This window comes from Chiloscyllium plagiosum, chromosome 30 (assembly GCF_004010195.1).
Source record: "Chiloscyllium plagiosum isolate BGI_BamShark_2017 chromosome 30, ASM401019v2, whole genome shotgun sequence".
In the NCBI taxonomy this organism is placed as follows: Eukaryota; Metazoa; Chordata; class Chondrichthyes; order Orectolobiformes; family Hemiscylliidae; genus Chiloscyllium; species Chiloscyllium plagiosum.
In genome coordinates, this window is record NC_057739.1 from 32,828,094 (window position 1) to 32,853,024 (window position 24,931).

The following is a 24,931-nucleotide window of genomic DNA, read 5'->3' on the forward strand; positions in this document are numbered from 1 at the left end:
ATCTTTGTATCATCTGCAAATTTACTGACCCATCCTTCGACTCCCTCATCTAAGTCATTAATAAAAATTACAAACAGCAGAGGACCCAGAACTGATCCCTGCGGTACTCCACTTGTAACTGGGCTCCAGGCTGAGTATTTACCATCTACCACCACTCTCTGCCTTCGACCGGTTAGCCGGTTTTCTATCCAATTGGCCAAATTTCCCTCTATCCCATGCCTGCTGACTTTCCGCATGAGCCTGCCATGGGGAACCTTATCAAATGCCTTACTAAAATCTATGTACACTACATCCACTGCTCTACCCTCATCCACATGCTTGGTCACCTCCTCAAAAAATTCAATAAGACTTGTAAGGCAAGACCTACCCCTCACAAATCCGTGTGGCTGTCCCTAATCAAGCAGTGACTTTCCAGATACTCATAAATCCTATCCCTCAGTACCCTTTCCATTACTTTGCCTACACCGAAGTAAGACTAACTGGCCTGTAATTCCTGGGGTTATCCCTATTCCCTTTTTTGAACAGGGGCACAACATTCGCCACTCTCCATTCATCTGGTGGTGCCAGGGAACTGGTGACTCAGTGATTAGCACTGCTGCCTCATGGCACCAGTGATCAAGGTTTGAATCCACCCTCGGGGGACTGTGTATGGAGTTTGCATATTCTCTCCAAGTGTCTGTGTGGATTTCCTACAGGTGCTCTGGTTTTGTCCTGCAGTCCAAAGATGTGCAGGTTAGGTGGAATTGGCCTTGCTAAACTGTCCATAGTGTCCAGGGTTGTGGGTTAGCCAAGGGAAATGAAGCGTTATGGGGATGAGGGTCAGTGTAGACTAGATGGGCCAAATAACCTGCTTCCACACTCTAGGGACCCTATGAAGAGTTTCCAAGTTGTTGATTATCACTCCCATAAAAGGTAGGAGTTAATCAGAATCCATTGCATTCAAGGCTCAGCAGTCCACTCAGTGACAGATGAGAAAACACTCACTACAAATATACCAGTAACTGACACTTGCACATGACTTCTTTGAGGTGGCTGATCTGTGTGCGTGTATATTTCCACCAGGTGCTCCGGTATCCTCCCACAGATGCAGACTAGGTGGCTTAGCCATGGGAAATGCAGGTTGGGGGGCGGGGGCTGCGAGGAAGAGGAGTCCGAGGAGGGATGGTCTTTGAAGTGGACTCGATGGGCTGAATGGCCTGCTTCCACACTCTAGGGATTCTATGATAATCTGTCCAGCCTTCAAATAATTTTGAATATTCCAATCAAATCGCTTCTTACACTTCCCTTTAAAAATAAGTCTCAACATCTTCAATCTATCTTCATAACTTAATGTTCTCATCCCTGTAAACCTCTTCTACAATATATTCAGAACATTCACCTCCATCCTGAAGTGTAGCTAACAGATTGTACACAATATTCCAGCTAAGGTATATCTAGTGCCTCACAGGTTCAGCATAATCTCCCTGTTAGTGTACTCTGTCATGATTAAACAATTCTCGGAAATTGTATGCTATATTAACTGCACTTTCTACCTGTCTTCCTATAATTAATGATCTATGCATGTTTAGAACATAGAAAATACAGCACAGGGCCTGGCCCTTTGGCTCACCATGTCTGGGACAATCATGCTGCTATCTAAATTAATCTCATCTGCCTGCACATGGTCCGTATCATTCTATTCTCTGCCTGTTAAGCCTCTTAAACTTTGCTGCCATATCTGCTTCTATCACCTCCCCTGATAGTCCATTCTAGGCACCTACTATCCTCTGTGTAAAAAAAATTGTATGCACATTTCCCTTAAACTTTCCCCCTCACCTTAAACCTATGCCTCTTCATATTTGTCACTCTCACTCTAAGAAAAAGACTCTGACAATCCACGTTATGCACTCAAGTCTATGCTCCTACACATCCTTTGGTTAACACCCTTTACATTATACTGTCTCTGTTATTTCTACCAAAATGTGTCACCTCATCACCTCACACTTCTCTGCAGTGAAATTCATCTATCACCTATCTGTCCACTCCACCGTATTGTCAAAGTCCTTCTGGAGTTCTACTATACTCCTTACAGTTCTCATTACTTCCAAGTTTTGTATCATCTGGAATTTTGAAAATGTCCTCTGCATACCAAGATCAGGATCACTAGTATAAAATAGGAAAAAGGGTGCCAATAATGACCCATGGAAAACTCCACTACAAACTATCCTTCAGCTGTTTCTATCACTCGAATAATTGTGTACCAACATTGCTACTGTTCCTTTTTTCCCATGAGCTAAACATTTTCTAATATCTGTTGTGAGACATCGTACCAAATGCCTTTTGGAGGTTTGAATACACCACATTAGCAGCATCATCCTCTTGAAGCATTTCTGTTACCTCTTCAAAGAACTCCAGAAGGTATAGAGTCACAGAGATGTACAGCATGGAAACAGACCCTTTGGTCCAACTCGTCCATGCTGACCAGGTATCCTAACTTAATTTAGTCCCATTTGCCAGCATTTGGCCCATATGCCTCCAAACCCTTCCCATTCATATACCCATCCAGATGTCTTTTAAATGCTGCAATTGTACTAGCCTCCACCACTTCCTCTGGCAGCTCATTGCATTCACGCACTACCCTGTGTGTGGAAAAAGTTATCACTTAAGTCCCTTTTATGTCTTTCCCCTCTCACCCTAAACATATACCCTCTAGTTCTGGACTCCCCAACACTAAGGAAAAGACTTTGCCTATTTATCCTATCCATGCTCCTCATGATTTTATAAACCTCTATAAGGTCACCCCTCAGCCTCTGATGTTCTGGGAAAACTGCCCCAGCATATTCACCCTCTCCCTGTAGCTCAAATCCTCCAACCCAGACAACATCCTTGTCAATCTTTTCTGAACCTTTCCAAATTTCACAACATCCTCCCAATAGGAAGGAGACCAGAATTGTATTCCAAAGATGGCCTAACCAATGTCCTAAACAGCTGCAACAGGACCTCCCTACTCTTATACTCAATACTCTGACCAATAAAGGAAAGCATATCAAATGCCTTCTTCACTATCCTATCTACCAGCGACTCTACTTTCAAGGAGCTATGAACCTGCATTCCAAGGTCTCATTGTTCAGCAATACTCCCCAGGACCTTATCATTAAGTGTATAAGTCCTGCTCAGATTTGCTTTTCCAAAATGCAGTACCTCACATTTATCCAAATTAAACTCCATCTGTCCATCCTCATCCCACTGGCCCATCTGATCAAGATCCCATTTGTACTGTGAGGTAACCTTCTTCGCTGTCCACTACACCTCCAATTTTGGTGTCATCTGTAAACTTAGTAACTATATCTCAAGTTACTTGGACATGATTTCCCCTTCACAATTTTATGCTGGTTCTCCTTAAGTCATATTTGTCCCTGTTACTATTAATTTTATCCTGTAAATGTCCCACAGTTCAGAAACAATTTCCCCACTCACCTCCCATGCCAATTGTTAAAATCTAATTTGCATTAAAAGCATTTGATTAAATTGTATAAACTTAAATTGACAAAAATTTCAATGTAACTAGTGAAATGGTGAAATTATACAATGCAGGTAATTTAACTACTGAATATCAAAATATTTATATATGGAACTTCAGGAATTTCTCTTTTGCTAGTTGCTTTTTTTTTAGGTAAATTAAATTGCTTTCCAACCCTCATTGCAAAATACAAATAAAATTCAGTCATTTCATTATAAAGTTAGTGTTTTTTTAAAAAGAGTCATAAAATGGTTACCACACAGCTAGGAGTCATTCTAAACAATGATTGTGCTGGCTCTCTGCAACAGCACGTCAGCTGGTACATGACCCAGCAAATTTTCTCTTTTCCAATGCTTCTGAAATTCCATTTAGAAAGCCACGATTATCCTGACCATTGGCAATGCACTCCAAATCCTAGTCATTCTTCACTTTAAAGTTTTCTCCTGTATTACCATTGATTATTTTGCCTTTCATATTTAATCAATATTTTTGAAACTTTTGACAACGGAATTATTTTTTCCCTCTCTGGTCTGTCCAGACCATCGAGATTTTGAACATCTTCATCAAATCTCCTCTCGGCCTTCTCTAAAAAAGCTCCACCTTCTTCAGTATGTCTGTGTAACCGATGTCCAGCATCATTAGAACTATTTGTATACATCTTTTTTACCCTCCTTAATACCATTATATCCTTTCTGAAGTGTGTTGCCCAGAATTGGATATGATACCAGTGTTTCATAAAGATTCATAATAGCTTCCTCAATTTTTAGGCTTGAAAAATTTAACATGCTACCAGTAGTAACTGTCAAAAAATATTTTAAAATGTGTTCTTTATTCCTACATATAAAATTCTAATGGAAGGGTGCAAACATTTTATAATGCCTAAAGGCATCTGCTGCAGTAACATGAAAAAAAAAAGTATGCCCATCATGTAGAGAACTAAAAATAAACTTTGGACAGATATAATTGGGAGAATAGAAAGATTGGAAATTATAATTGTCATTGTGCATGTCTATCAAGAAAGTTCACTGAATAACAGTTACTGACCAAAAAGGGAATCCTAAAGGAAATCAATGTCAAAAAAGTGTGAATAGATTCAAAAACATTAAATGACAACATAACTCTGTCTGGCACACTCTGATTACCATTTTGTCTCAATTTACAAACTCCGCGCTTTTATCAAATTCTTTTTGGCAGATTCAGCTTGGAGTTAGTTAACAGAGAAATGTAATAAAGCAAATGACTCTGAAAAATCTGCATATACCCACAGGGTAGAACTTCTTAAAAATATATGTCTATGACACTTTCTTGATATACACTTCTTTTTGTTTTCAATGCAGAAAGATGATTCGTTCATGTGAACCAAATAATAAAACTGAAACATAGAAGTTAACCACTGGAACAATACAGAAATCAGTGTGTGTGTTAATTACAGTATTTAGATCTACTCACATTTGCTGACTAATAAAGAAATGTACAAGAATTAACCTTTGCAAAATTGGAAATGCAAAAAAGTTTAATTACAGATTAATTAAAGAAGAACTGGTGAACCTGACAGTGTCGTAGATTAGCTTAAATTTTAATGGTATAACCATGAACATACAGTTCTGCACACTAGACAATGCTTTTAGAATTTTGAATTGCTATAGATTTAGAAAAGCATGTGCCTATCTCATGCATGCATGCATGAATTCGATAAAAGTAGCGACTGGTGTATGTAACCAGCAGAGTGGGTAATGTGTTCTGCAATGTAACACAGGCATTTTGTAGGAGAGGCATGGTCCAAAGTTTCTTCTGGTGCAGTCAAGTTAAGTTAAAGGTTTGTACCATAGTTCACCACTCCAAAACAAGCTGGACCACTGGACCATGCATTGATTTATCCAAGACTGCTAATGCACTCCTCTTGGCAGCCATTAAGAAATATCAATGAATGGGTGCTAGCTGAATGCCATCTCTCTGTTGTCTAGGTGGGGACTTGGTGTTTGTGAAACGTTCACAGAATAAAACGTGGGCAATACGTTCTAAAAATACTGGTATGCTCCAATTTATTCTATATCCATTGGTAAACTTAATAACAATCTCATGAAAGTACCTCCTAACCAAAATGTTGGAAGCTTGACATCACTGTCATTTAATTATGATTGAAATATCGTGAGTAATTTTGTAAAAATCACACATACAGCAAGACCTCTCACGCAGCAATGACACAAATTCAACTATCTCAGTAGGGACAATCTTTGCGGCATCACTAAATTCCAGTCGGATCAGGGATGATTGCAGTCAAGGAGTTCATTAATATGTCGAATTACCTTCCTGCTGCCAGCAGCCAGAGTCCTACAACTCAACACAACCTTCTCAAGGGCAACTAGGGATTGGCAATAAAAGCTGGCCTGCCAGCGACACTAAGTTCCATGAATGAATAAAAGAAAAGCCTGGACTAGGACAAGTTTTCCCATTGGGTGGTGTCCAGTCAGAGTACTCTTGCCTGATTCTTGTGCACTGTTGGATTCCACTACATTGAACCCAGAGAGTGTGATCAGTCAGTGTTTTCAGAAATTATTAAAAGTATATGAACAAATTCTAAAGCCACTGCACAACAACTAGAAAGGTTTGTAATGCTGTTTCTGATAGAGCTGTAGTTAAGTTGGTAATATCAAAATAAATTACTTAATAAAAAAAAAGGCCACTCTGAACAGTCTCTAAAATAAATTAGCTGACATGATTGCTAATCCAACTACAGCATTCACAGAACTCTGCTTATACCAGAAGGCACACTAGTTATCAGAATTTCAGTTGTGCAAATAAATCTTGCAAGTACATAGGGAGTCTAAACAAATTACTTGAAGAATAGGCCATCCAAATTATTGGCGCACTGTTTATGTGCTCAACTATTCTGGTTTTAATTCAAGATTTATTCACGTAGATGAAACCAAGTAATATAAGTGCATAAGTAATCACTTCAAATTTTGACTAGACTTGTGTTAATCAATAGATCCCAAAAGAATAATGTGTCTTGCAATAAATTATTAAATGCAAGAGTGAAATTGTTTGCTATTTAAGATAAAGTGAATTTGACTGGAAAATAAGAGAAGCCACACAAATGTGTTACAATCACAAAATATTTACAATTGACAAAGTTACTTCAGAATTAAGTTTTGAAATCATAAAATTGGTTGTATAATTTAAATATATTTTAATTGAAATAATAATAATTGAATAATTTTATTGAAAATAATGTTTTAATGGCCAAGCCTTCTTTTATGAATGAATAAGTCTGTGGGATCCAGAATACAATTTGATGCTATAGTATTCTGGTTCAGGGTTTTCTGCATGAGATGTTTTACATACCTTTTTTTGCAAACTTTTTTTAAACTTCATGAGAAATGGATGTCCCTGACAAGGGCAGCATTTGTTGCCCAACTTTAATTGTACTTGAATTGAGTGGCTTGCTAGATCAATTCAGAAGGTGATTGAGAGTCAACTGCAATGCTGAGGATCTTGAGCCTCACGTAAGCTAAGCCAGATAAAAACGACAGATTTCTTCTTCTAAATGATGTTAATGAGCCAGACATTTTTTTTTACAACAATTGACGATAGTTGTCACAGTCATCACTACTGACACTGGTTTAAAATTCAATGAATAAACTAGAATTAAAATTCCGTGAGCTACAATGGAGGAATTTGACCCAATGACCCCAGAGCAGTAAAATAAACAAACTTGGCTTCTGAATGACCAGTTCAGTGAAATTACCATTACATCACAATTAGACCCCAAATCATAAGTATTGTAATGTGGTAACATTTGACTGAATGCAACACTTTGTATTGACAATTTCAGTTTAAAATTATGCAGCTGTGATTAGTCTTCGTATGGGAGCAATACTCTTCCCTTATTTCAGTGTTCTTGTTTTTAGGATGTTGTATTCCAAAGTTTATAGTTTTGGGTCCCAATATTAATTTTAAAAATGACTATTTTCTTAAATTCAGAAATGAATATCAGAAAACAACAATTCCTTCTAAATATGTACATTACAATGTGCAATGCAAATTATGCAAGTAGCTTTCCTATCGCAAGTATTTAACGGATACCAACTCAGCTGGGAAGAAGCCATTTTCAGAGATATTGTGGCTGCAAATGAATAGGAAAGAATGGTAGGGAGCATTAGCCATTTTCCTTAGCCGGATAGGAAAGACAGGCATGTGAATACTATGGTGGGCAATGGCCATGGTTGGAAACTATGTTAGTTGTGACTATTTCAGCGCACTGGATGTTCTGTGGAAATCTGGTGATAGGTACAAACACAGAGTTTGTCAAAAGATTAGCACAGATTCAGAACAAGTCAACACATTCCAAGACTTTGGAGAGGAATAAAGCTTTGAGATTGATGGTAGTGTACAAGGATTGTAGTGATTGCAACAAAGTCAGACAGGTGGACCACAGGAGTTCCTTAACTGGACCAGATTAACAGCCCCAATCAGGAAGCCCTGTCTGACAGATAAGAATAGGAGTCTCCACACCTGCGCACACACACCATGGGTGCTGGGGAAAAAAAAATAATTAAAAAAAACAAAAAAATAAACAGGAGTGTCCCATCTTCCTAGTAAAAAAACAATAGGAGTCTCAGATAGCCTATCACACTGAGAGCTGGTGACTTGGTGACACAATACTGACTTCTGTGGAAAGATTTAAGTGGTGACAAGAATAAAGCATGTTCCTGAAGAAATTCACTCATAATAGTCGTCTTTGAGATGAGGTAAGCTTTTCTGGCATTATGCCATTATTTGGGAAATTTGACTTGTTAAACCATGAAGACTGGGTCTAGTATGTGGAAAGAATGCAGCATTGTTTCCACCAAAGACACTGGGGCAGATGAAGAGCTTATGGACCCAGAACTTTGACAGTTATTTGGAGCACCAGATACTAAAATCTTTGAAAAGTTGACAGACTTAGTTAAGGAATATTACAAAACAAAAACGGTGGACTGAGAGTAACGTGGATCTTGCAGCTGCTCCTGATTTGTGGGCTCTCTTGTAGATTTCTTGTGGTTATTATATATCAGAAACATAAGACATTTTATTTTGAAATCAATTTTGGAATTTTTATAGTTCACAAAGAATACGTAAAAAAACAATGCAAAGGAGAGATTTATTTTTTCCCCAAATGTTGGCATGTTGAGTGTCAATCTGGAGGGGATTCTTTTTTGTTTCAAACTTTTATACTTCAAAAATATATGTAAAAACATTAAGGAGACAATGAATTACATTACGAAGGAGAGTACTTTATTCAAAAGGAGTTTGTGTGGGAGAGGCCTCCAAGTATTTGTTGAATTTCGATCTGGATTTTAAAAAAATGATTGAAACTTAACACTTAAAAAATTTACACGAAAAAATATATGTGAAGAAAAGATTGTTTGACGTATGGAGCTTGTGGAGAGGACTGTACGTGGATGGCTCTGGAGAGATTTTTTTTTATCCAGAGATTGAAAGCTGACAATTGAAGGACTTGAGGAGGAGGCATTTTTTTTCACTGTTTCAATTAAGTGTTTGTTTTTTTTTAAAAGGTTTTTTTATCTTTTGCATAATTAAGATGAAAATCTGTGGGTAAGGAAGGGCAATTTATTTTTATATATAAGGTGCTATTGAGAACTTCTTTGTTTTAGGCTTAATGGCATTCAAGAGACACAGTGTGATGATTAGTAGATTTAGAGAAGTGATTACACAGCACAATAAGTCAGGTAGCTAGATAACTGTCAGGAAAGGGAAGAAGGTAGTTCAGAAGTCACCTGTGGCTATTCCTCTCAAACAGATATTCCGTTTGGGTACTATTGAAGGTGATAGTCTCTTGGAGGAAGATAAAGAGGGGATATGAAATGACCTTGGCAGATAAAGTTAAGGATAATCCAAAGAGATTCTACAAGTACATTAAGAGCAAAAGACCAACTAGAGACAAAATAGGGCCCCTTAAGGATCAACAAGGTCGGACAGTGAAGGAGGTTATTTAAGATTACAATGAGATCTTGATCAATTGGGGAGTGGCAGGTGGAGCTTAATTTGGATAAACATAAGGTATTGCATTTTTGTAAAAGAAACAATATAAAAGATAAAAGAGAAGACACATCAATGGTTGAAGAGGTGATGCAACGTGCAAGGATTCAGATTCTTGGATCGCTTCTGGGGTAGCAAAGATATGTCCAAAAGGAATGGGTTTCACCGGAACTAAAAATCCTGGCAGGGAGATTTGCTAGTTCCATTTTGGAAGCCTGTAAAGGGGATGAGTTTCCTAAGTAGCAGCGAAAATAGATAGATAACGTTTTTTTCTGATTCAGAACCATCAAGTTAATTAGAAAAATCAGACAAGAGCAAGTGAAAGAACAAGAATTAACCTGCATTTATTTCAATGCAAGGGGTCTTACAAGTAAGGTTGATGAACTCAGGGCATGTATTGGAACATGGGACTGGAATGTCATTACTATTAAAGAAACTTGGCTGAGGGAAAGGCAGGACTGGCAGCTCAATGTTCTAGGTTTTAATGCGATAGGAAGAATGGCAAGGGAGAGAATAGAGGAGGGGAAGAGGTATTTTTGATTAAGGACATTACTACTGTAATTAGAGAGGATATTTCTGAGGGATCGTCCAGTGAAAATATATGGGTTGAAGTTAGAAATAAGAAAGGGATAACCATCTTGATGCGATTGCACCATAGGCCCCCAATAGTCAGAGGAAAATTGATGAGCAAATATACAGAGAGATCTCAGATATATGTAAGAATAATAGGGTTGAAATAGCAGGGGATTTTATTTTCCCAAACATTAACACTAGACTAGTCCTAGTCAAAGGTTTGGATGTCGAGGAATTCGTTGTGTTCAAGAAAATTTTATCAATACATAAATGTTCCAAGTAGAGGAGGAGGAAAATACGAGCTTTTCTTGGGAAATAATGCAGGGCTGATTAGGGAACAATGGATGAATAAAAGACACTGAGGCTCTTGTCAAGAATTAAAAAGAAACCTATATTAGACATAAACAACTTGGAACAAATGAGTAAAGAATGTCAGGGAATTTTTAAGAAGGAAATCAGGAAGATAAAGAGGGGGTATGAAATGGCCTTGGCAGATAAAGTTAAGGATAATCCAAAGAGATTCTACAAGTACATTAAGAGCAAAAGACCAACTAGAGACAAAATAGGGCCCCTTAAGGATCAACAAGGTCGGACAGTGAAGGAGGTTATTTAAGATTACAATGAGATCTTGATCAATTGGGGAGTGGCAGGTGGAGCTTAATTTGGATAAACATAAGGTATTGCATTTTTGTAAAAGAAACAAGGTCAGGCCATACAATTAATGGCTTGTTCTAGAATAGAGACCTCGGGATTCAGATACATAATTCTTTGAATTATTCATTAATTCTTCCACTTCATTATTCTAAACTTCCTAATTCCTGGACATCCACTCAAAGTGGCTGGAGATGCATAGAGTTCATTCATCAAACACAGATGATGATGGAAAGACTGTGCACATCTTTTGCTATACACAGACTCCCAGAGGTGTTGGTCACAGATTACAGGCCATGTTTACCAGCTGTTAAATTTGAGTACTCCTTAAAGTTGAATGGCATTCAACATGTAAGGACAGCTCCATACAATCCATCATCCAATGGTCTGGCATAAACAGCAATGCAAACTTTGAAGGCAGGTTTAAAGAAATGACCTACAGCTTTACTTCATACCAAATGTCCCGGCTCCTACTTGATTATAGGACCAACCCTCATGTAACTACAGGGACAGTTCCAGCATAGTTACTAATGGGGAGAAGATTCCACACTAGGTAAAATCTGATCTTCCCAGATCTAGGTGGAAAGGTGAAACAGCAGCAGGAACCCAACGCCAGGCACAAGTCTCCACTAGGTGAGAGAGACAGTTTACTTCAGGGGACAAAGTCTGCTGTCAGAACTATGGGAATGGCCCTGCATGGGTGAGAGGCATGGTCAATGCAAAGTGAGGTCCAGTTCAGGTAGGTGTGACGGTCCTGATTAAGCACATGGATCGTACAAAAGCTGCAAACTCACAAACAGGGCAGGTGCAAAATGTGCCTGACTTGTCAGAACAGTCAAAATTGCTGTCTGAACCCATGAGTTCTCCCTTTCCACCAAGCGTTGAACAGGCATCAGATTCTGAGATGGACACGGCAGATATTGATCCCTCGATACCTTTGCTGCCTGAAGAAGACAATGAATTTCTTCCAAGATGCACCAGGCCCAAGATATGCATTACACACTGTATCTGAGGCAGAGTTGGAGGAATCTGACTTGAATGTTTCAGCAATCAGGAAGACCTACTGGCTTATGCCCTTGGATTCAGAAGGGTAGTGATCATAATGAGATTAGCCAAGTGGACCTCAGAATAAATTCCCTGTATGGGGCTGTTAATCTGGTCTAATCAGGAGTCCTAGCTGAGGGATAAGAACAGAAATGTCAGAAATAACGCACAGAGCTTGCTCTGAGGGAGCTGGTTCAGTGTGCAGACTTTTCACATGTAAATACAGGGTGACTTGGTGATGGGATACTGGGCTTTGTGGAGTTATTTCAAGGACAATTGAAGCAGAAGCTGTTTTTTCTATAATAAAGGTGATGACGACAATAGCTTTTAAAAGGAGGGAAATGGTATCTGGGGAGAAGGAGCCATCTACAATTTCATTTCACAAAAACCAGGAGGGGAGGATGTGCTGGTCAGCAGTTTAGTGGGAACGGGATTAGGAGAGCAGAAGTTGGGTCTCATGTATCACATGAGCACAGGTAGGGAATGGTGGTGAATAGAAGAGTTTGAGTTAATGTCCAAGTTACAGGGGAGGGCAGCTTAAGCTCAGTAGATAGTGAGAGAAAGAATAGAAAGAGAGAAAATAGCAGAAATTGGCCATTCAGCCGTTTGTGTCTGTTCTGTCTTTTAATATGGTCATATGATCACAGCTGGTCATCCAACTCAGTACTCTGTTTCTGCCTTCTCCCCATACCATTTAATCCCTTTAGTACTAAGAACTATATCTAACTCCTTCTTGGAGATATTCAATGTTTTGACCTCATTCACTATTGCTGAGAATTTCATAGGCTGACTACTTACTGGGTGGACAAATTTCTCTTCATCTCAGTCCTAAATGGCCTATCCTGTATCCTTAGACTGTGACCCCAAGTTTTGGACCCTCTGGTCATTGGAAACATCCTTCCTGCATACACATCTCTTCATCTTCCAAGTTTATTGGCTTCTAATGAGAGCACCTCCACCTCATTATTCTAAACTCGAAACAATATAGTACTAACTGATCAAGCCTCTCTTCACATCAGTCACATCATTCCAGGAATCAGTCTGGTAAATCTTTGTTGCACTCCCTGAAGAGTCAGAACCTCCCTCCTCAGATGAGACCAAAACTGCACACAATACTCCAAGTGTGGTCTTACCAAGGCCTTTTACAACTGCAGCAAATTATCCTTGCTCCTGTACTCAAATCTTCCTGCAATGAAGGCCAACATAACATTTTCCTTCAGCGCCCTGCTGTTCCATTACTGTTGAGGGTCAAAATAGTGGAAATCAGGCCACCCTCTCCCAACAAACAGCACCATGGGTGACCCACAGCACATGGACAATAGCAGTTCAAGGAGGCAGTTCACCATCATCTTCTCAAGGTCAAACTGGGATAAGCAATATATACTGGCCAGCCAGTGACACCCACTCCCATGAATGAATTAAAAAAAAGTTTACTTTCAGCAACAATGTAGACTCAGAGGTCTTCTTGCACATCCTCCTTTCCCAATTCATTGCCATTCAGACAATAACCTATCTTTCTGTTTTTGCTACCTAAATGAACGACCTTACATTTATCCACATTGTGCTACATCTGCCACGTATTTGACCACTCGCTCTTTCCTTTGCATAGAAAAGGAATAACTAGAGTAGGAGAGAATGAGCGATTTAAAGTAAGTGAGTGCATCAAAAGCAAAAATGAGAAGATGATGGAACAGATGGACAGGCGCAGAAGTATAGTGTCCCTAGAGCTAATCATTTGATAGGTGGGAATATTTTCTTTTTATAAGAGTTAAAAATGGCCATTATTTGCAACTTCATGGTAGCTTTGTAAAGTCAGTAAAATTCCAGTGTATTGTTGGTGTTTCTTTCTCTTCATCAGATAGGTTGTACAGAACAAAACGCAAACCTTTGTGTATGCAGTTATACATAATATTGTATGAATAAAGTACATGTTCATTCTAAAAAAACGTTTGAGGTTAAACTTTTCATTTACCATTGCTTGACTTTGGAGGCTTCAATCCCTTATTCTGTTTACTTTTCATTGCTTCCAAGCTCATTTATCGGTTGCTATGCCACAAGATTATGAGAACCACTGCAAATTTCGACACTGGCTTCAAATTTAGGCAATATTCCCGCTTCTATTCCGTCACAAATTCAAACTGAGATTAAGACTGAGATTACCATGAAGGAGTCTTTTCTCAAATTCTCCCCTAGCCTGAGGTGTGGTGACCCTCAAGTTAAACCACTGGTTGTCACTCACTAATGAGAGAACAGCCTGTGACAGTAGGATTATGGTGGCTTTACTTTTATTGCAATAGCTTACACAGATGATTTCAGAACTGAGAAGTTACAAACAGGCTTGGTGTTCTTTCACTTGTAAAGATAAGGCTGAAGGGTTATCAATCAAATATAACAGATCTTTCAAATTACAAAAGATTTTGCTTGAGAATAAAGTGTTTCCACTTATGGAGTAGATGATGTACAAGCTGGCCAACCAAGTAATGTGGCGGCTTTATTTAACATATTTCCCTTGAGTTATTCAGATAACAATAATTGCATAAATTGGCAGCTTAATGCATAAACAGACCATTCAGCTCCACTGTTCTATGTTCTACATGAGCCTCCACCCGCCCATCTTTTTCTAAACTTATCAAAATTTTCATATATTCCTTTCTCTCTATTGTTATATCCAGATGCCCATTTAAAACACATTTATGCTGTTTGCCTCAATTAACCTAGGATACCAAGTTACACATTTCTATCACTCTCTGGGTAAAGATATTTCTCCCGAATTTTATTTTGGATGTAGTGGTAAGTAACTTTAAATATAACTCTTAATTTTGATCTCTTCCACATGTAGAAACATCTTTATCTTTTATCTTATCAAATCTAGTCATAATCTGAAAAGGTCTCAAAAGGAAAGAGCTCAGCCTGTTCACCTTTCCTGATAAATATATCCTCTTCCTTCTGGTATCAATTTTGTAAATTGATTTTGCCTTATCTCCATTATTTCTAATTCTTTTCAATGATATGGAAATCAGAAGTCAGCACAGTACTCACATTGCAGTCCAAGATTTTCATTTCTTTCAATTCTCTAGAAGTGACCTCCTATGCATAGCTTGCTTTTCTTTTCAGCTTATTAACCTTCATTTCTATTTTTAGTATTTGCGAGTCTATGTCCCTAAATTCCTTTGCTCATTTTTCCCATTTAGATTAATCATCCAAGCAGATATGAGCTCATTAACCTTCCTACCAAATTTTACACCTTACAATTGCTTTCAAAATGGATTTGTCAACGATATGCCCATTCTGTAAATTTATTGCTAGTGTCCTTTATCGCAATATCAGATTTAAATTTAAATCTAACAGCAATTAGTGTTTTGGGTCACTTCAAATTCTAGAAAAGTCTTGTATAGATAAAGCAGGTCATAGAGTCATAGAGATATACAGCACGGAAACAGACCCGTCGGTCCAACCTGTCCATGCCAACCAGATATCCCAACCCAATCTAGTCCCACCTGCCAGCATCCGGCCCATATCCCTCCAAACCCTTCCTATTCATATACCCAGCCAAATGCCTTTTAAATGTTGCAATTGTACTAGCCTCCACCAATTCCTCTGCCAGCTCATTCCATACACGTACCACCCTCTGCAAGAATGGTCTATGCATATATTTTTTGTAGATATCATGGCTACAGCAGTCAGGTTGATTGGTTCGTGTAGGAGAAAGTGAGGACTGCAGATGCTGGAGATCAGAGCTGAAAAATGTGTTGCTGGAAAAGCGCAGCAGGTCAGGCAGCATCCAAGGAGCAGGAGAATCGACGATTCGGGCATAAGCCCTTCTTCAGGAATGAGGAGGGTGTGCAAAGCAGGCTAAGATAAAAGGTAGGGAGGAGGGACTTGGGGGAGGAGCGTTGGGAATGCGATAGGTGGAAGGAGGTTAAGGTGAGGGTGATAGGCCAGAGAGGGGGTGAGGGCGGAGAGGTTGGGAAGATGATTGCAGGTCTGGCGATGGAGGAGGCCGAGGACATGCATGTCTTTGGCTGAGTGGGAGGGGGAGTTAAAGTGTTCAGCCACAGGGTGGTTGGGTTGGTTGGTGCGGGTGTCCCAGAGGTGTTCTCTGAAACGTTCTGCAAGTAGGCGGCCTGTCTCCCCAATGTAGAGGAGGCAGGCCGCCTACTTGCAACCATGGCAACACGACACCTGGAGGAAGAGCGCCTCATCTTCTGCCGAGGAACCCTCCAACCACAAGGGATGAATGCAGATTTCTCCAGCTTCCTCATTTACCCTCCCCCCACCTTATCTCAGTCCCAACCCTCGGACTCAGCACCGCCTTGTTGACCTGTAATCATCTTCCCAACCTCTCCGCCCTCACCGCCTCTCCGGCCTATCACCCTCACCTTAACCTCCTTCCACCTATCGCATTCCCAACGCCCCTCCCCCAAGTCCCTCCTCCCTACCTTTTATCTTAGCCTGCTTGGTACACCCTCCTCATTCCTGAAGAAGGGCTTATGCCCGAAACGTCGATTCTCCTGCTCCTTGGATGCTGCCTGACTTGCTGCGCTTTTCCAGCAACATATTTTTCAGCTCTGATTGGTTCGTGTATCAGTTTTTCAATAACTATAGAGTATTAATAATTACTGGCTGCAGTTACCTTGCTAACTATTCCATAAAGGAAGCTGGAAGAATACAGAAAGCCAGGCAGCATCACGAAGTGGAGAAGTCAACATTTCAGTTGTAACCCTTCTTCAGGACTGGAGGTGGGTGTAAGGGGAGCTGCAGATAAAGGGACTTGGGGGCAAGAGTGGTGAGGTGGGGACAGGCGAACATGGGTACAGGGTATGACCTGGATGGTTGATGGGAGGAATGAATCCGGTTGGTGGCTAAGAGGAATGGAAGGGAGGGGGAGGGGCTGGGAAGGGAGATGGGAAAGGAGGTTATTTGAAATTGGAGAAGTCAATGTTGAGTGCTCTGGGCTATCGGCTGCCAGGTGGAAGATGAGGGTTTGTTCCTCCAACTTGTGGTTTGATTCATTGTGGCAAAGGAGACGGCCAAGGATGGTCATGTCGGAAAGGGAGTGGGAAGGGGAATTAAAATGAATGATGACTGGGAGGTCCGGTTGACCCCTGCGGGCCTGGCTGAGATGCTCAGCAAAATATTCCCTTAGTTTATATTTGATCTCCCCAATGTAGAGAAGACCACATTGGGAGCATTGGATACAGTAAACTAGGTTGGAGGAGAGGCTTGGAAGGACTGTTTGGGGCCTTGGATGGAGATGAGGTGGGTGGTATACCAGCAGGTTTTGCATAATTTCCAGTTGCAGGGGAAGGTAACTGGGGGTCTGGGGGGGGTGGGATTTAATGGGGAGAGTGGCACGAACCAAGGATTGGTAAAGGGAACGATCCTAATGCTGCCCGGCCTTTTGTATTCTTCCAGCCTCCTGCTTGTCTACCTTGGATTCCAGCATCTGCAGCCTTCTTTTTTGTCTCTAAGTACTCCATAAATCCATCCATGCCTCAACACCACAGGTTGAGCCAGAAGCAATGTCATTCAGTGAATCTATTAGTATTTTCTCATGTACACATATTTATTACCAATGAATGTCTCCTTTTTATTACAGTAAGCACTAAAGAGAGACTGGAAAAATAACTTCAACAGACAATCTCCTTGCCATCAATATTATAGATCAGATACTATCCAACAAGATAATCTAGTTGACATTGTTACACTGTTTCACTGTGTTATTAGTGACAAAGGAGTTGTTTGTAAGATATAACTAAACAAAACACTTTATAGAGCTACCTTCTTCCCAAGGAGAATGCATGTGGCAGTAAACCAAGTTATTTCAACAGGGTGTGTTGATATGATTATACATTTATTTTAACTATTCAATCAAGTGCTATGAACTAAAGCGATTGCAAGCATCTGATCTGGATACAAATGATAGCATAATGTTGGAACGGCCATTTATTTTTCAGCTTTAATGAAGGTTACTTTATACCGGCTTGTGATTTAAGGGTCTGTGTGATCATCAATGTGCATCACGAAGAGAAATTTCATTTTAGGAGTACTTCAAAAGACAATAAACACTTAAAAGATTTGAGCTCAACTCAGCAAGCCTATTCTGAATTCAACAATCATTTTAATGATACTGTTAAAAAAAAACTTCTCTATTTTACAGAAACCAACATGTAGTGAGGAATGCATTAAAATTTACATGAATCTGAAATGATAGGAGAACACTGGAAATACTCAGCGTGCCTGCCAACATTTGTGAAACTGTTTCTCTCTTGCTTGACCTGCTGTTTCCATTTCAGATTTCCAGCTTCTGAAGTTTTACATAGATCCTACTGGTTTTCAACACAAGAAATTTGCCAATTACACATACATTGAGATATTCTATATATCTGGCATGCACATTCATTCACAATCTAAATACACCTGCCAGAAGATTTTGTCAAATGTACAAAATTAGAACTCTTCTGATGTCCATGAAAACAGACACCAAAATTGGAGGTGTAGTGGACAGCGAAGAAGGTTACCTCAGATTACAATGGGATCTTGATCAGATGGGCCAATGGGCTGAGTAGCAGCAGATGGAGTTTAATTTAGATAAATGCCAGGTGCTGCATTTTGGAAAGGCAAATCAGAGCAGGACTTATATACCTAATAGTAAGGTCCTGGGGAGTGTTGCTGAACAAAGAGATCTTGGAGTGCAGGTTCATAGTTACTTAAAAATGGAGTCGCAGGTAGATAGGATAGTGAAGGCGGCGTTTGGTATGCTTTCCTTTACTGGATAGAGTATGCAGTACAGGAGTTGAGAGGTCATGTTGCATCTGTACAAGACATTGGTTAGGCCACTGTTGGAATATTGCATGCAATTCTGGTCTCCTTCCTATCGGAAGGATGTTGTGAAACGTGAAAGGGTTCAGCAAAGATTTACAAGGATGTTACCAGGGTTGGAAGATTTGAGCTATTGGGAGAGGCTGAATAGGCTGGGGCTGTTTTCCCTGGTGTGTCAGAGGCTGAGGGGTGACTTTATAGAGGTTTATAAAATCATGAGGGGCATGGATAGGGAAAATATAAAAAGTATTTTCCCTGGGGTGGGAGAGTCCACAACTAGAGGGCACAGGTTTAGGGTAAGAGGGGAAAAATTTAAAAGGGACCTAAGGGGTAACTTTTTCACAGACGGTGGTGCGCATATGAGCTGCCACAGAAAGTAGTGGAGGCTGATACAATTACAACATTTAAAAGGCATCTGGATGTGTGTATGAATAGGAAGGGTTTAGAGGGATATGGCCAAGTGCTGGCAATTGGGACTAGATGGGTTAGAATATCTGGTCGGCATGGACTAGTTGGACTGAACGGTGTGTTTCCGTGGTGTACATGTCTACAGACAATAGGTGCAGAAGTAGGCCATTCGGCCCTTTGAACCAGCACCACCATTCATTGTGATCATGGCTGATCATCTGCAATCAGTATGCTGTTCCTGCCTTTTCCCAATAACCCTTGATTCCACTATCTTTAAGAGCTCTATCAATCTCTTTCTTGAAAGTAGTCAGAGATTTGGCCTCCACTGCCTTCTGGGGCACAGCATTCTATATATCCACCACTCTCTATGTGAAGAAGTTTCTTCTCAACTCGGTTCTAAACTCAAGTGCGTACAAGCCCTGTCACTCCAATCTTTCAACATATGACAGTCCCGCCATTCCGGGAATTGACCTCGTGAACCTATACTGCGTTCCCTCAATAGCCAGAATGTCCTTTCTCAAATTTGGAGACCAAAACTGCACACAATACTCCAAGTGCGGCCTCACCAAGGCCCTGTACAGCTGCAGAAGGACCTCTTTGCTTCTATACTCAATCCCTCTTGTTATGAAGGCTAGCATGCCATTAGCTTTCTTCACTGCCTGCTGTACCTGCATGCTTGCTTTCATTGACTGATGTATAAGAACACCTAGATCTCATTGTATTTCCCATTTACCTAACTTGACTCCATTTAGACAGTAATCTGCCTTCCTGTTCTTGCCACCAAAGTGGATAACCATACACTTATCCACATTAAACTGCATCTGCCATGCATCCGTCCACTCACCTAGCCTGTCCAAGTCATCCTGTATTCTCATAACATCCTCCTCATATTTCACCCTACCACCCAGCTTTGTGTCATCAGCAAATTTACTAATATTACTTTTAATACCTTCATCTATATCATTAATGTATATGATAAACAGCTGCACCAAACCTTGTGGTACCCCACTGGTCACCGCCTGCCATTCCGAAAGGGACTCGTTTATCATTACTCTTTGCTTCCTGTCAGCCAGCCAATTTTCAATTCAAGTCAATATTTTGTCCCCAGTACCACGTGCCCTAATTTTGCTCACTAATCTCCTATGTGGGACTTTATCAAAGGCTTTCTGAAAGTCCAGGTACACTACATTCACTGACTCTCCCTTGTCCATCTTCACAGTTACATCCTCAAAACATTGCAGAGGATTAGTCAAGCACAATTTCCCCTTCATAAATCCATGCTGACTCTGGCCTATCAAGTTACTGCTATCCAAATGGAGTTTTGATTTCATCTTTTATAATTGACACCAGCATCTTTCCCACCACTGACCTCAGGCTAACCAGTCTATAATTCAGTTTTCTTTCTCCCTCCTTTCTTGAAAAGTGGGACAACATTAGCCACCCTCCAATCCACAGGAACTAATCCTGAATCTATAGAACATTGGAAAATAATTACCAATGCTTCCATGATTTCTAGAGCTGCCTCCTTAAATACCCTGGGATGCAGACCATCAAGTCCCGGGGACTTATCACCTTTCAGACCTAACAGTCAAAACTAGAGGTGGTGCTGGAAAAGCACAGTAGGTCAGGCAGCATCCGAACAGCAGGAAAATCCAAGTTTTAGGTAGGAGCCCTTGTCGATGTCGATTTTCCTGCTCCTCGGATGCTTACCTGCTGTGCTTTTTCCAGCACCACTCTAATCTTTAGCATCTGCAGTCGGCACTTTCACCTCCAGACCTAACAGTCTATCCAACACCATTTCCTGGCTAATATAAATTCCCTTCAGTTCATCCATTACCCTTGGTCTTTCAGCCACTATTACATCTGGGAGATTGCTTGTGTCTTCCCCAGTGAAGACAGATCCAAAGCACCTCTTCAACTCTTCTGCTATTTCCTGGTTCCCTGTAATAAGTTCACCAGTTCCTGTCTTCAAGGGCCCAATTTTAGTCTTAGCCATTTTTTTCCTTTTCACATACCTAAAAAAAGCTTTTACTATCCTCCTCTATGTTTTTGGCCACTTTGCCTTCGTATCTCATTTTTTTTCCCGCATATTGCCTTTTTAGTTATCGTCTGTTGCTTTTTAAAAGTTTCCCAGTCCTCCGACTTCCTGCTCATCTTTGCTATGCCATACTTTTCTCTTTTATCTTTATACAGCCCTTAACTTCCCTTGTCAGCCACAGCTGCCCCTGCCTCCCATTAGGATCTTTCTTCCTCTTTGGAATGAACTGATCCTGCACCTTCTGCATTATACCCAGAAATACCTGCCATTGTTGTTCCACTGCCATTGCTGCTAGGGTATTGAACTTTGGCCAGCTCCTCCCTCATAGCTCCATAATTCCCTTTGTTCAACTGCAATATTGACACTTCCAATTCTCCCTTCTCCCTCTCAAATTGCAGACTAAAACTTATTATGGTCACTACCTCCTAATGGCTCCTTTTCTTTAAGGTCCCTGATCAAATCCAGTTCGTTGCACAATACCAGAACCAGAATTGCCTTCTCCCTGGTAGGCTCCAGTACAAGCTGTTCTAAGAATCCATCTCTGAGGCACTCCACAAACTCCCTTTCTTGGAGTCCATACCATTCTGATTCTCCCAGTCTACCTGCATTTTGAAATCCCCCATAACAACTGTAGTACCTTTGCGACAGGCCAATTTCAACTCCTTATTCAACTTTCACCCCACATCCAGACTACTGTTTAGGGGCCTGTAGATAACTCCCATTAGGGTCTTTCTACCCTAGGAATTTCTCAGCTCTTTACGCGGCAATTGGATAGGTACATGGATGGGTGCTTAAGCTAGGACAAATGTTTGGCACAACATCGTGGGCTGAAGGGCCTGTTCTGTGCTGTATTGTTCTATGTATATCCATGCGGACTCTATATCACCTGATTCTATGTCCCACCTCACAAGGGACTGAATATTATTCCTCACCAACAGGGCCAACCCACCCCCTCTGCCCATCAGTCTGTCCTTTCAATAGCACATATAGACTTGAATATTCATCTCCCAGTCCCTGTCCACTTGAAGCCATGTCTCAGTTATACTCACAACATCATACCTGCCTATTTCCAACTGAGCCTCAAGCTCATCCACCTTATATCTATGCTTCGTGCATTCATACATAATATTTTTAATTTGGTACTCCCCTCTCACCCATCCTATCAATCCCTATTTCACTTGACCATATTGTATGATCCCTTCTTGAGTTTTCTGCTCTCCAGCCTGAGGAACTGGAAGCAAACTGGAGATAACCACCCTGGAAGTCCTGCTTTTTAGCCTTCTTCCGAGTTCTCTGGAGTCCCGCTGTAGAATGTCCCTCCTCTTCTTCCTGACGTCATTTGTGCCGACATGCACCACCACCTCTGGCTCTTCACCTTTGCCCTTGAGGATTCCCTGCACTCTGTCCGTGACGTCCTGGATCCTGGCAACACACCATCCTCAAATCCCGCCTGTTGCTGCAGAAACCCCCTTCAGTCCCTCTCACTCTATGATTCTATGACTTTTGTTTAAGTATAAAACTGAGTACCTCAATAAAATGTAATTTACTAGCAACAGACTGTGTCAAATTTGTAGCCACATAAACTAGTTTATTTCCAGTTTTGAAATAGATGGTTTTGATGGGATTTGAATTTTGGGAATGGGAATGGTGGTTATGCCATTAAGTTCTAAGATAGCACAAGCAATAAGGGTTTTATGACAGATAACCTTTATTGATAAGTCAAAGTCCATCTGATTTGAGACAAACGCAAAAAATTAATCACTTCTGGTCGAGGTTTACTTAGTTTTTTTTAGGTAAAGTCATGTGAAAGTTCTTTTTAGAACACAATTCTCGAAGTATTCCAAGAGATTAAAAGTTGGTTTTAATATCTTGTTCTATTTTATACCCTTACTAGAGTATTATTTCTTCTTTTAAAAAAGCGTGTTGGTGCTTATTATGAATTAAATAAAGCCAATTTTTTTTCAGACCTGTATGTTATGGATTTCATGATTAACTTCTATGTTCAATCTCACTAAAGTTAATTTCTGGAACTTAGCAGCCTTATACAATGATTCTTAAAAATGGGCACTTTACAACGGGTCACATTCCAGATGGAAATGTCAGTCTGGAATATAACCCTGTTGTGACTACACCTATGGGCTGGCCATTGATTATTTTTTAATGAAAGCAGGGTCCTCCCTTTCTGAGAGAAGATTGCACTCGAGGCTCCCTTAGAAACGTACTGCTGTACTTCCATTCTGACAGTTCTTTTGCAGCACAGAGTTGTCTGAGGAAAGCAAAGCATGCCACTTTCTCACAGCAGTCACTTTTATCTTCAGAAATTTAAGGGTCCAAATGGTTACCTTGACAGCTGCTGTCAAACCGTAAGTTCTTAAGGTAAATGTAATGTTAAACTGGTGATAGTGTAGAGTACCAGAAGAATACTGGGGTAAGGGTCAGGTACCAGCTGGGGAGGGTACAGGATGCTGGGATATGATGCCAGATGAAAAGCGAGTAGGGTACCAGGTCAGAATGCCAGCTGGATGGGGTATGAGGTAAGTACGGTGCCATCTGGGTGGACAGCACATGGATAGGGGTAGGGTGTTAGGTAATAGGATACCATGTGGGCAGGTGCCAGTTAAGTAGAGTGCCAATGCTAGAATGCCAGATGAATAGGGGGTAGGTTGCCAAATAAGTAGGCTGCAGGTGGGTAGGGAGCCAGTTGGATAGGTTTTCAGAGTACAAGGTGGAAAGGCAAGGGATGCAGTGTTTCAGGTAGATTGGGGTGGCTGCGAGAAATTATGTTGGGTCTGTTGGAGGGGACTTGGGTTTCAGGTTGGGTCCACTACAGGGAGGGGGGCTGGTGTCAGGTCCTGTTGGTCCTGCAGCAGAGGTTCAGGTTGAAATCAGGGAGGAGATGTTTTTGGGAGTAAGACACTTAACTGTGGAGTCAGTTTTAGATTTCTAAGGCATTGGGCAACATTTAATAGCCCAACATTTCCTCTAATTATTTTAATTAATTTCACTGGAACTCTGAAATCTTTGACTTAAATAGGGCCTTTTGGAGAGCTCCAGGTGTAACGGAATTGGCCAACAGAAAATACAATTTCCCAGGAAATTAGTTGGAGTACTGTATGTGGTTCTGGTCATTGCACTGCAGAATGGATATGTTTGTACTTGGGAAGGTGAAGAGGAGATTCACTATGATGTTGCCTGGGCTGGAGCAATTTAGCTATGAAAAGAAACTAGATAGACTGGCGTTGATTTGATTAAAGTTGAGAAGCCTTAGATAAAATCAGATGGAGGTGTATGAAGTTCTGAGGGCACAGACAGGGTAGACAGAGAGAAGCTTTTACCCTTACCAGAGGGGTCAATAATCATTGGCACAGTTCTAAGGTAAGAAGTGGGAGGTTTACAGGGGAGTTGAGAAATATTTTCACCCAGAGAATTGTGGATATTTGGAACTCAAAGCCTGAAAGGATAATAAAGGCAGGAATCCTCAAGACATTTAAGAACGATTTAGACGAACACTTGAAATGCCATAGCATGCAACACTATGGACCAAGTGCTCGAAAATGGGATTAGAATAGATGAATGTTTGATGACTGGCATGAATACAACATGCCAAAGGGCCTCTTTCCATCCTGCAATATCCTATAACTCAGTCACTCTAATTCCTTTGGAGTTTGCTGTGATTGGAATTCCACAGAGTTCCGATGCTTAGCTCCCACCTACATGAGAATAATGGCCGTCCAGTCAGTGGAAAATCCGGGCCTATATTTCAATCAGGCAGAGTTCATTTTGTTTTTTTTTTCAATTCTGGGCTTTAATTTGAAGAATAAGACATAACATTTCATGCACAGATACTTCATCAC

At 40.6% G+C, this 24,931-nt stretch overlaps 1 protein-coding gene across 11 annotated transcripts in view; it reads right to left on the reverse strand.

Annotated features, from left to right (window-relative positions):
- The window catches only part of LOC122564877 (disabled homolog 2-interacting protein-like), a 684,630-nt gene that overhangs the window by 232,932 nt on the left and 426,767 nt on the right, over positions 1-24,931 (reverse strand). The gene's annotated exons all lie outside the window — the stretch shown is intronic.